Source organism: Uranotaenia lowii, chromosome 2 (assembly GCF_029784155.1).
Source record: "Uranotaenia lowii strain MFRU-FL chromosome 2, ASM2978415v1, whole genome shotgun sequence".
NCBI classification, from domain to species: domain Eukaryota; kingdom Metazoa; phylum Arthropoda; class Insecta; order Diptera; family Culicidae; genus Uranotaenia; species Uranotaenia lowii.
The window spans coordinates 120,083,766-120,095,162 of NC_073692.1; the positions used below are offsets into that span (position 1 = coordinate 120,083,766).

Here is an 11,397-nt window from a genome sequence, read left to right on the forward strand (position 1 = left end):
AGTTCAAATTCTTTTTTGCCGATAAGTTTGCAAGAAAGTGTTTGATCTGGCAAAGCATTTGCAGCTGCGGACAAAATACCCCGGTTTTAGTGACAAACCATGGACTCCAAGATGTATAAGGAGGAGGGCCTGAGAAAACGTATTCTTCCGTATATTAGATATCACAAAGGACCAGTAAAGTTATCGCCAGATTTGGCAAGCTGCCACTACAGCAAAGAGGTACTACAGTGGTATCGGGAATACGGGCGGATTTTGTCGAAAAGGACATAAACCCACCCAACTGCCCTCAATTCCGCCCTATCGAAACATTTTTGGCAATTGTCAAGCAGGAGATGGAATAGAATGGTAGGATGACTCAGGATGCAACAGAGATAAAGAGATTGTGGTACAAAATGGCCGCTGAGGTCAGCGAATAGGGTGTCCAAACTATGATGAGTGGTACTCGACGAAAAGTTCGAAATTTCATCAGAACCACATCGGAATAATTTTATTAGTATTTTTTCTTCAAAGTGTAATACCTAATAACCCTATATTTTGAGTGCAAAACATTTTTATTTCGTTTACATAGCTCCGAGATAGACCCTTTTAAGTGCATCTAGATTTAACGTGATCCATGCTTTAGAATAGGTAAAATGATCTCAAGTTTGACTTGGCGTTCTGGCATGTGCCAAGTAATTTATCTTCCGAAGTTTTGTGTAACCATCAGTTAACCCACTTAACTGATTTGAAGCGCATTTTCCTCTTAGCAAAAGTATTAGGTATTAGGGTACAGATTCCAAATTTATTTCATGGTTTTGTTCCTAGCAGCAACCGGCTCAGAGCCCTTGCTGTTGGCATCATTACCAATAATAATGAAGAGCCAAGGTGGAGATAAATGTTCTCACCTGGATTATGTTTTGTGCGAAGAGAACAGTTGCTTGATCATGCTAAGTGTCGTCGGGGAGCATCCGATCGAACTTTCATGGTCAGCATCTTTTCGATCTCGAAACAACAACAAGGGAAAGGAAACGGTTTGCTCGACAAAGCTTCAAAATATAAAAAGTCGAGCAAAGCGTGCGCCTCCCGGGCTGGATCAGTTGAAGCCGCACCAAAAAAAAAAAAATGTTTTCGCTAATGAATGGATGCTCCAATTGGCCCGAAAGGTAAGCTACTTTGCATGTGAGTGCAATTCATATGATTGTCCAAGTGGTTTTTGGCACAAGCGAAGCGCAAGATGTTATAGTCTATCGGTTAACGATAAATCAACTAGGAAGGGTGCAAATTTTGGAACTCCTGGGCCTGGCTCCGCTGTCTGTGATGGGTGGCTGATTTTGGTGCAACAGTTTAATCCGATTAAATCTGCAATCTATTTGTCAGCGGTCGAGCGAAACCAGATGATTAAAATGCGATTTTCGGGACTACCCATTCAAGTTGCCATAGATGCAGTACGCGAGACATGCTGTTTTATGCAACTTTGGTCGTTCGTGGTTTTTGGACTTGATTAAAAAATTTCAAGGTTCATTTAACATGGATGAAGATTTATCATCTCCTTTGTTTTATTCTTTCCTGGCGGGATTGCAAATCTCCAGACAAGGTGAAGAAAAAAAAAGAGCCTGTTGAAGTTGGAGTAAAAAGGTGAAGGATTAACAATTTGTTATAGTTGAACATCAGTCGAATCCTGCTGTTCGATGATTATGACAGGAAAGGAGAAAACGATATCGTTGTGATAGCCTGTCAAATCATCTCACTACGGGGTGGTCATTTTCAAGTTGAAGTGACCTTTTTTATCACATGTTTTCAGCTAAACGAATTACAAAGTACATATTGAAAGAAACCACAAATGGTAGTTTTTTTCAAGTCTCTGAAGATAAATGAGTGTACCTGGATCATAGTTATTCGAAAATGTCAATAGGCTAATCATTTTAGGAAGTTCAAGCAGGCGACCATGATGAAACCGACTGCTTACAGCAACCTTATTCTAAAGTTTTGGACTTTTTATCGGAGTGTAAGCTCTAGAAGGATAACTACTGAGGCAGATGTTCCTTGGGACAATGTTACTTTTACTTCTGTGGCAAAGATCTATGTACATACGCCAAACGAGTTAAAGCTGTTCTGTATCTTCGAACTTGATCAGGTGCACTTCAATCTTCTCGGGTACCAGCTTGCGGTGCGTCAGCATGTCTCCCGAACATATACTCTGGGATTTTTAGCTACACTTTAAAGAATAGCAAGTAGGTGACTCGAGGACTTATTGAACAGATAAAAACAAATTCAGGAAGGGAAAGAATTCAAATACAAGAAATATTTCTCTGATATGGTTTCTCTCACGAGATATGTAGCGGGGAGGGGGTGGGGGTGGGACAGTGCCCATAAATATTTTTTTGTATAACTCGAGAGCTTATAAAATAAACGGAACCAAATTTTACAGGAGATAGTATATGGGTGAAAAAATTATTCTACACGGAAAAAACTTTTCATATGAACGCTACGTGAAAATGTACATGGATTTTTGCCACCATGAAAATCACGTGGAACCTACGTGAACTTCAGGTTGCAAACAGAGCTCACACAGCAAGCAGAATTCACGTAATTTTCATATGCGTTGTATGTGAAGATAACGTAGATCGAATGTGAAAAGGGATTCGTTCTGCTACTTGCGATTCACATAGATTTCATTGAAATAAGAATGTAGGATTTTTTTTTCGTATCATTTAAATAAAAAATATTTTATTTTTAAGGAGTTTTATTATGCCACATAATTTACAAAACACTGTGCCTTTTTTTTACTTTAACAACTACATTATATTTACACTTTCACATTTCATTCAATTGACACAATAACATCGTGAAAAAAATGGCATTTCCCGAAATAGATGTGCCTCCATAGCGGTTATCTGAAGTTGCAGCTGACCCGATTCCACATTCTGTATAAATAGAAGAAATAGAAAAGGTTGTAAATAACAATCAAACAGCTAAATTCTTTATACTTACAAAAAAACAGCTTCAAAATGTCTCTATTTGCCTGTAACAACTGTGCTAGAACTTGGAACCACGCCATATTGAGTCGGTATTCTTTTACAGAGATTTAACGTGAATGACCCATTAAGAGCTACGTGAACATCACATAGAATGCACCCATTCCGTCTATACTTGGCGGATCATTGCATTTTCACGTAAATCGAATGTGTCTTCATTTTGACAGAATATAATTATGTGAGTTTCACGTAAGGATCAAGTGTTTTTTTATTGACCTCTAAGTGATTCACGTAGGTCAAGCAAAAATTCACGTAACGAGCGCCTACGTGAAAATCCAGGTGAATTTAACGTTTCCTTTTCGGATGAGTGTATGGTTATCTGGAAACACTTTTTTCTTTCCAGTGGAGTGATAAGAAAGGGGGAAGGGATCTTCGTACAGTGTTAGGCAGAACTTGAAAGTTTATCAAGCAAATGGGATCAAGTTTGACAGGAAAAAGTATAAGAATAACAGATATGGGGAGGGGCCTGAAATATACGTTGTTTCGCATTATTTGAGAACAAGTCAAGCGATAGAAACTATATCTTATGTGATAGGGTATTTGTGTTATTAAATGATTATTTATGATGATTTGAGGCCCTCTTTTTTCAGAAGAGGAACGGGAAGAAGCAAAGAGGCTCTTATACATTTATTTGTAAAACTTCCCAAGCATATGGAGCCAAATGTTACTTTACTTGTAACGTTATTGGTTTACGCAAATTTTTTTATGGTAGTTCGAATCCTTTATTGGAAGGAGGCAGGATTATTTCCTCATTGGAGGGAGGGAGGATTTTCTATTTTTTAAATATCACTTAACCAGGGCTTTTAACTATTTGTTTTTCAATCAGATCTAGATAATTATACAACAGAAAACAAACAATGTATAACCAGATTCAAGTTTATTTGATAACAGGTTTCCAAATCGTATCAGCCTCAACCCAAAAAAATTCAATTAAAAAACACACAAAGAATGCCATTTGAAAAATCCGGGAATATTCCAAAATATAAATCTGCGTATTTTATGATGAAAATACAAATAACCTCTCTGGATTCGAATGTGAGTTCTGAATCTTAAATCTGAATACGATTTTTGCTTCTAATTAATAAATCTGAACTCTGAATCTGAACTGAATAAAGCTTAATCAGATTTTTAAATCTGAAATCTGAATTTGAAACCTGAATCTGAAATCTCAATTAAGCTGAATCTGAATCTGTAATCAGACACTAAAATCTGTATCTCAAATCTGAATCTAAAATCTAATAAAGCTGGATCTCAAATTTAAATCTGAAAACTGAATTTGTGAATTTGACTTCTGGATCTGAAATTTGCATTTGAAATCTGAAGTTGAAATCTGAATTTGAAAACGGAAATCTGAAATTTTAAATATAAATCTGAATCTAAATTTTGAAAAATAAATCTTAAATCTGAATCAGAATTCTAAATTTGAAATCTGACACTAAAACCTTTATCTAAAACTTAAATTTGAAAGCTGAATCTGGATTCCAAATCTGTATTCCGTATATGAATTCTGAATCTGGATACATACAATGTGTTGGTTGTTGGATGTTTTTAAGACTTAGCTTGCCATTCAACAACCAAAACATTAAATCAGAATCACAGTCGATATCTTCGAACAAGAATCTGGATTCTGAATTTGAATCTGAATTAAAATCCTGTATCTGAGTCATAAGTTAGATATGTAGAAAGTATGAATCAAAATTCCCTATTTTACAGCTTGGTTGTATTGTTCTGATTATATCTATTTGCTATTAAACAATTCAAAATCGGATAATAAAAATACAAGAAATAGCATCTGAAATACCTTGGAGTAATGGTCGACTATCGCTTAAGTTTTGGTGCGGATGTCAAATACTGTTGTGACAGTGCATCGAAAGTCATATCAGATTCATTGGCCTGGATTATGCCGAAATGCCAAAGAGTTCAAGAGTAGCAAGAGACGTCTCCTTGCGAGCGTAGCACTGTCGAAACTACGATACGGAGGAGCGGAATGGAGCTCCGCGATAGAGATAGAGCGCAACAGTTCCAAATTACGGAGCACACATCGGCTGATAGCCATGCGAGTTTCCTATGCGTACAGGACCATATCAGCAGATCCAGCTTTTGTCATCGTGGGCATGATTCCCATTGACATAACTCTGGCGGAGGATATGGAGTGTTACAAAGCAAGAGCTGTTAGAGGAGTGCGTAAAATTCAACGAGTAGCGTCAATGCTCAAGTGGCAGGAGCAATGGGACGCATCGAACAACGCAAGATGGACGCATAGGCTAATCTCGCGACTTTCAGACTGGGTAAATCGGAAGTATGGAGAGGTCAACTTCTACCTGACGCAGTTCCTTTCGGGTCATGGTTGCTTTAAGCAATACCTTCATCGGTTTAAGCTTATCAGCTCGCCTTATTGCCCGGAATGCGTAGATACGAAGGAATCGGCAGAACATGCTCTCTTTGTCTGTCCCAGGTTCATTTCTAGTCGTCAACAACATCAAAATTTGAACGCAACATTGTGAGTGAAATGTGTCGCGACGAACAGTCGTGGCGTGCTATAGTCGACAAAATCTCGCAAATCATGCGCGATCTGATAAGACCTAACCGGCAAACGTTTCGAGGTTTCCGGGGTAGTTGATGCTGTGACGGGCTTGAGTTACTATGAAAGCGTTACCTAACCGGCACACGCCTCGAGGTCTTCCGTACCAGTCTGAAGCGATAGAGGAAAAGGAGAAGGAGGAAAAACGAGAAAGAGGATAAAGCAGAACGAAGATCAAGGAGAAAGACCAAAATTAAGAAAGAGGAAAAGGAAAAGGGTGAGATGTATAAGTGCATGAGCACAGCCTACCTCTTGATGTAGTATCATAGGGTGAAACCAAGGGGCACATCTGGCACACGAAGCCCAAGGTGGTTTCATTGGGACGAACCGACTCACGGCAGCAAACACCCGGCTGATATGGTATGAAGTCAAATTTCCATCTTGTGTAAAAAAAAATTGAAAAAAGGAATATGTTAACCTAATTCTTAACTCACTGCCCTTAAATTCTTAAACCTAACCTAAACTAGTCGATCTTCGGCCTCTTTCAACCACGTCTTGATCAAACGACTGTTCAACCGAGAGTGAGTCCAACATACTCAAGAGTGGCAGTAGACTACGCGACAACTTTATACGCAGACTACAAGCTCGACTAGCCAGGGCTGTATTCAGACAAGGAGGTTCGGGGTAGAACTAGCACAGTCTCCTCAAGGCATCATGAAGACTCATTCTAGTTTACCCATTCTAGCTTACAAATGTAGTATAAAAAATTAAATTAAACAATGTTGCCCTATGTTTTCTGAAAACTACGGATTAGATCAGTAAATACAAATTTAATTGTTTTTCTATATTTATCTGTTTTTGAACGCTGTGGGAAAAAGTATGAAACATACAAACGAAAAAAATGCGGGTAACGGTTTTTGAAAGGGTTTATCTAATAAAACATTATTTTGGAAAATTATATTTTTATGCCCTTAATCAAATCAACACCAACGATGCCACATTTTGATCGGTATTATCAGTGTATCTTATTCTCACCCATAAAAGTCTCAATATAACAGAAAGAGATACACTGATAATACCGATCAAAATGTGGCATCGTTGATCAACACCATTGTAACGGAAATCATTCGCCAAGCGTCGGCAAATCTGAGCCGAACACACACCCGTCACGATAGGAACACAGGAGCACAATTCGGATCGTGCTCTCTTGGGGCGGGATCTAAGCATTTCTACTCAGATTTCGTAGAGTTAACCCAAGGCACGCGTATAATGTGTTCCTCTCTGCCGATTAGATGATGCCAAATCGTTAGAGAGATCGTTACGACCCCTCTGTCGATTTGAGTTACCTCTCTGCCGATTCATGTTTACTGGGAAGTCTTGATCCAACCACCAACAAGTAGGTACCGTCGCGAATTTGCTAATCGATCCGAAACCCCAATTGGGTGAAAAAAAAGTTGTTTCCCACGGTGGGAAATGTGCTTTGAACTAAGTGTAGTGATATTATGTGGCTCGAAGCTAGTTTTACAGTGCACTAGCATTCATTTTCGAACATTTTTGATACTATGACAATCAATCGTTTCACAATGAAAATCTCCCAGGATCAGACACAAAGTAGTTCGCGTTTTTAACCGATCCGAAAATCCACCACCGGGAGAAATAAAATTGCTCCCCCAGCGTCGAAAAGGAGTAAAAGTGCAAGTTTGTGCACCAGACTGTCCGCTTAAGTGAATTGGATTGAGTGTTTACAGTCCACTCTCTAGTGTTATCGAACAATATTTTTAGAACGTTAACAATTTTATCAGAAACACTTTTTATGTCAAAAAGCGGTATGGTAGAATTCAAGAAGAATAAGAGTTCATTGTGTGCATAGGATTACCTTTATCTTATGCTAAAAAAATGAATCATTTAAAATGTTCGGCATTATAGGTCTAAAGTAGGCTCTAGGTCGAATGTAAGAGCACTCATCCTTTATAAAAATGGATTTCTGTCCATCTACTCCCTATAAACTTGATAACTACTGAACCGTTTTACTTCAAACTTTACAGGTGAGTACTTTTGAGGCCTGAGAAGGTTCCTATTAAGGTTTGAGACCCCACCCTCTCACTAGAAGAAGGGAGGGTATCTTAAAAAAATAACAAATGTTTGCCAAACTCAAGAACTGATCAAGCAAATGAAACCAATTTTTGACCTGGGAGGGAATTTTGGTACGAAGAATGTTTCTATGAATATTTGGTACCCCTTCCATCTTCCAGTGGGAGATAGGAAGAGAGAGGGGCCTAGCTGACAATTTTTACACTAATCGAGAACTAATGACGCTAATGGAATAAAATTTGGCAAAAAAGTTATTGGAATACGAGAAATGGCAAAAAAAGTTATTGGAATACGAGAAATGATTCTATGATTATGTCATGCCCCTCCCTTCTTGCAGTGGGGATTCCATACCTTTTGTGTTGCATAATTTGAGAACTATTCGAAAAAAATGGAAAAAAAATTGGCTTGAAAGGGTATTTGAGACGAGAAATGGTTCAATGAATATTTGGTGCCCCTCCCTTATTCCAGTAGTGGGGAGATTGAAAGGGGGAGGGCAGACCTGGAAAACTTATCAAGCAAGTGGAACCGAATTTTGCATGGGAAGGTATTTGAGTGCGAAAACACTCTGTTGTTCCAGTGAGAAAATTGTTAGGGGAGAGGATGCTCTCATACAATTTTTTACATTTCTCGAGATCTTATCCAAAAAATGGATTATTTGATACACAACTGTTTGTTGGTATAACTGGAGAAGTAATTGAGGAAATAGGAACCAATTTGTCATGAGATGTTATTTATATACGAGATATGTTTCTATGAATCATGCAGACTCTTCTGCCTTGCATTGTGCAAAGGAGATATGATAGGGTTTTGATACTAAAAAATGGGTTCCATACCTTTTTCAAACATGTGGATCGGAAAGAGAAAGGGTGGCTTCCATAAGAATTTTTTTGGCATAAATCAAGTACTTATTAAGCAATAAAGACCATATATATAATTTGAGATCAGACAAATGGAGCGAAATGTGACGTTATTTAGATAGCGGAAAGGTGGGTAACGTGGGCCACTCTGAATATCTCAGATGTGCGTTGAGATAAAAATTCTCAACCCAACTGTCATCGTTATGTTGTTGATTTAAATAAGCATCATATGCTTCTTTTATTTATCAAATTTTAAACTTTTTTTTAAAATTACATTCATCAATAAGCCACACAAACGCTTGTGGGGATTCATGGGCCATATTTGGTAGGATATCTTGGGCCACCTATATTTTTATGTTTTTTTACACATTCAGAATTTGAATACGTTTATCCTATCTGTAAAGTATTCTTATGCCAAATGAAGAGCTATGAAAATTATTTTGTCCATCCTATATAAGGAATTTTGCCAAAACGATTGCGAGCCAGGTTTTTGAATCTATTCGATCATACACAATTCATAAACTTTGCATATTATTTGGTCAAATTGGATCTAGTGACCCACGATTCCCCACCATTTTTCAAAATCAAAAAGAATATTGCTTTTTTTTTAAACAGTCAGGACTTGTGGAAAATAATTTTGACTAGTTTTGGCATTATTCAGGAATCAATGTGAGCTAATTAATACAGATCGAAATTTGCAGATCCAACTTGATGCCATGATACAAAATCTAAATAATTTACTAAAACCCATTTATTTTAGAAGGTGTACCTAAGCACACCGGGTTAGCTAGTGAATAATATTTGCGCAGTAAGCCAAAGAGCCGCTGGTTGCCGACCTAGAATCATAATTAATAAATAAATAAATCAATAAGTTAACCTAAAATTCCAAGGCCGTGAGAACTTGGCTATGTTAAACGGTCACCTAGAATAAGAAAACGAATCATACTCTAAAAAAGTTCCGGACTTTCACAAATTATTGTGGAAGTGATGACACTATACTTACTTAATTTTGTTAATCTTAACTAACTGCTTAAAAATTTTAACGTTAGAAATAAATGTTAACACTGCAAAGTACCTACATCACACAAATTTTTCTGGGCAAAAATTCAAAACAACGCTAGGCACTAATGGCCAGATTCTAGTCCACTGATCTCGAACAAACCTTTCGCTTCGTTCGTGAATCCTTGAGGAAGGATCATCCTGAGCCGGGCTGCACATTTTCGAAATCCGGTAGTCATGCTCCGACCCTCGACTGGTACTGGATCGGATATGATAATGCTGTTACACGGTGGTTAATTCTTCTCACAAAGGTCCCATCCACTGTTCTGCACGAGTCCGAGTGCTCGATGAAATACTTTCAGCGTGATCAATGGGGCCAAGTTTGGCAACTCCAGCCGAAAACAAATCAAACCCCCCGAATATCGGTCCGAAAAGGTTACGCACGATTACGGTTGGCTGGCTAGCCCTGTAGAAGAGGAGAGACCTCATTACTCAGCGGTTCAGATCGAGAAACAAACAGACAAAGAATAAAAAAAAAAAACCGAACTGATGCGATCGTTTGTTGTTGTTATTGTCCCAAATCGAAAATCTGGGACATTCCTTGATCTGGTTCTCGCGAGAAGCGACTCGAGGTGGCGGCATCGGCTAGCTGGACTCCAAAAGTTGCGTAACCTGCTCTCGTGACATTTCGGAACCCCGATACCTACTTACTAGCAAGGGATAATGAAAGTGAAAGCCTCCCATTTGGTCTGATCAGAACAACACGAACTATGGAATCGTCGAAGGAGGTTGGTAAGCAGCTTACCGTGATGGCCTGGACCTCGTTCATTCTGATGCTCGATGGATGGAGTCTAAAGAGACAAGATGAAATGGGAGTCATTTGGCCATCAAGTGTAAGAACGAAACTTTTGGAGCGATTGTCGGAAGGCCAGCCGGTTTTCTGAGCGGAATGATCAAATGTTATTAATTAATTTGGATATGGTGCTGTACATAAAACAAGCATGCCATCTGTAGACCATATTGGAATTTTTGCGTACATTTTTGGTAGTACATGAATATTTCTATTATTAGTCTTGCTGTTTGTTCTTTCTAGTGCATCTTTTTTAAGCAATCCAATTTGAAGTGTAATATTGAACTTACATATTATACCAATTCTTTACAATATAAGAATTCCGGTTCAAATCATGTCTCTTAACATTTATAGATATTTAAGACATGTTATTTAATTCATAATAACAATACTAGCCCAGCACAGCTTGCATGTGTAGGAAGGAAGATATTTAAAAGTTTCTGAATCATCACCACACACCCTAACGCATCTGTTTACACCTTTTCTACAATTTTTTTTATTCTTCCGTCCTCTTGGCGTCGTCGTCGGCCAAACAAAACCACACTGAGGCTAACGCGTCGTCGTTTTTGCTTTTGTTATCATCAGACTGTGTAGTTCTACAAGCTTGGGCTTGAGTCAGGTAGCGTCGTCGTCTGTTGTAGCTAGGCAGGCATATAGCAAGCACTGAGTGAGTAAACGGCCGGCCAGTTGCGTTGTTTTCGGTCAACTTCCCTCGGAGATGGCGAGGAAATAATTTTTATTGCAGGTATACATCCCCTACTCGCACAACGGCAGCGTGGCCGAGCGGTCTAAGGCGCTGGTTTTAGGCACCAGTCAGAAATGGCGTGGGTTCGAATCCCACCGCTGTCAAGATTTTGGTTTTTGTCATATATTGGTCAAGTTTATAACAATATTCACAACGATCAAAATTTACGTGTGTCGACAAAATAATTGTTCTGTAAAATTATGTTACTGGTTTAAATACTACTTACTTACCAGTGAATGTAGATATTAAGTTATTGATTGTTCATAGACAATCGAAAATTTAAGGGGTTTCGTTGATCAATCCCTATACGTAACTTAATG

General features: G+C 38.4%; 1 non-coding gene across 1 annotated transcript; it reads left to right on the top strand.

Moving 5' to 3' along the window:
- Nucleotides 1-11,101: 11,101 nt before the first annotated feature.
- Nucleotides 11,102-11,181, top strand: Trnal-uag (transfer RNA leucine (anticodon UAG)). Its single transcript has one exon. It is a non-coding gene; the product is annotated as a tRNA-Leu (tRNA).
- Nucleotides 11,182-11,397: the final 216 nt, after the last annotated feature.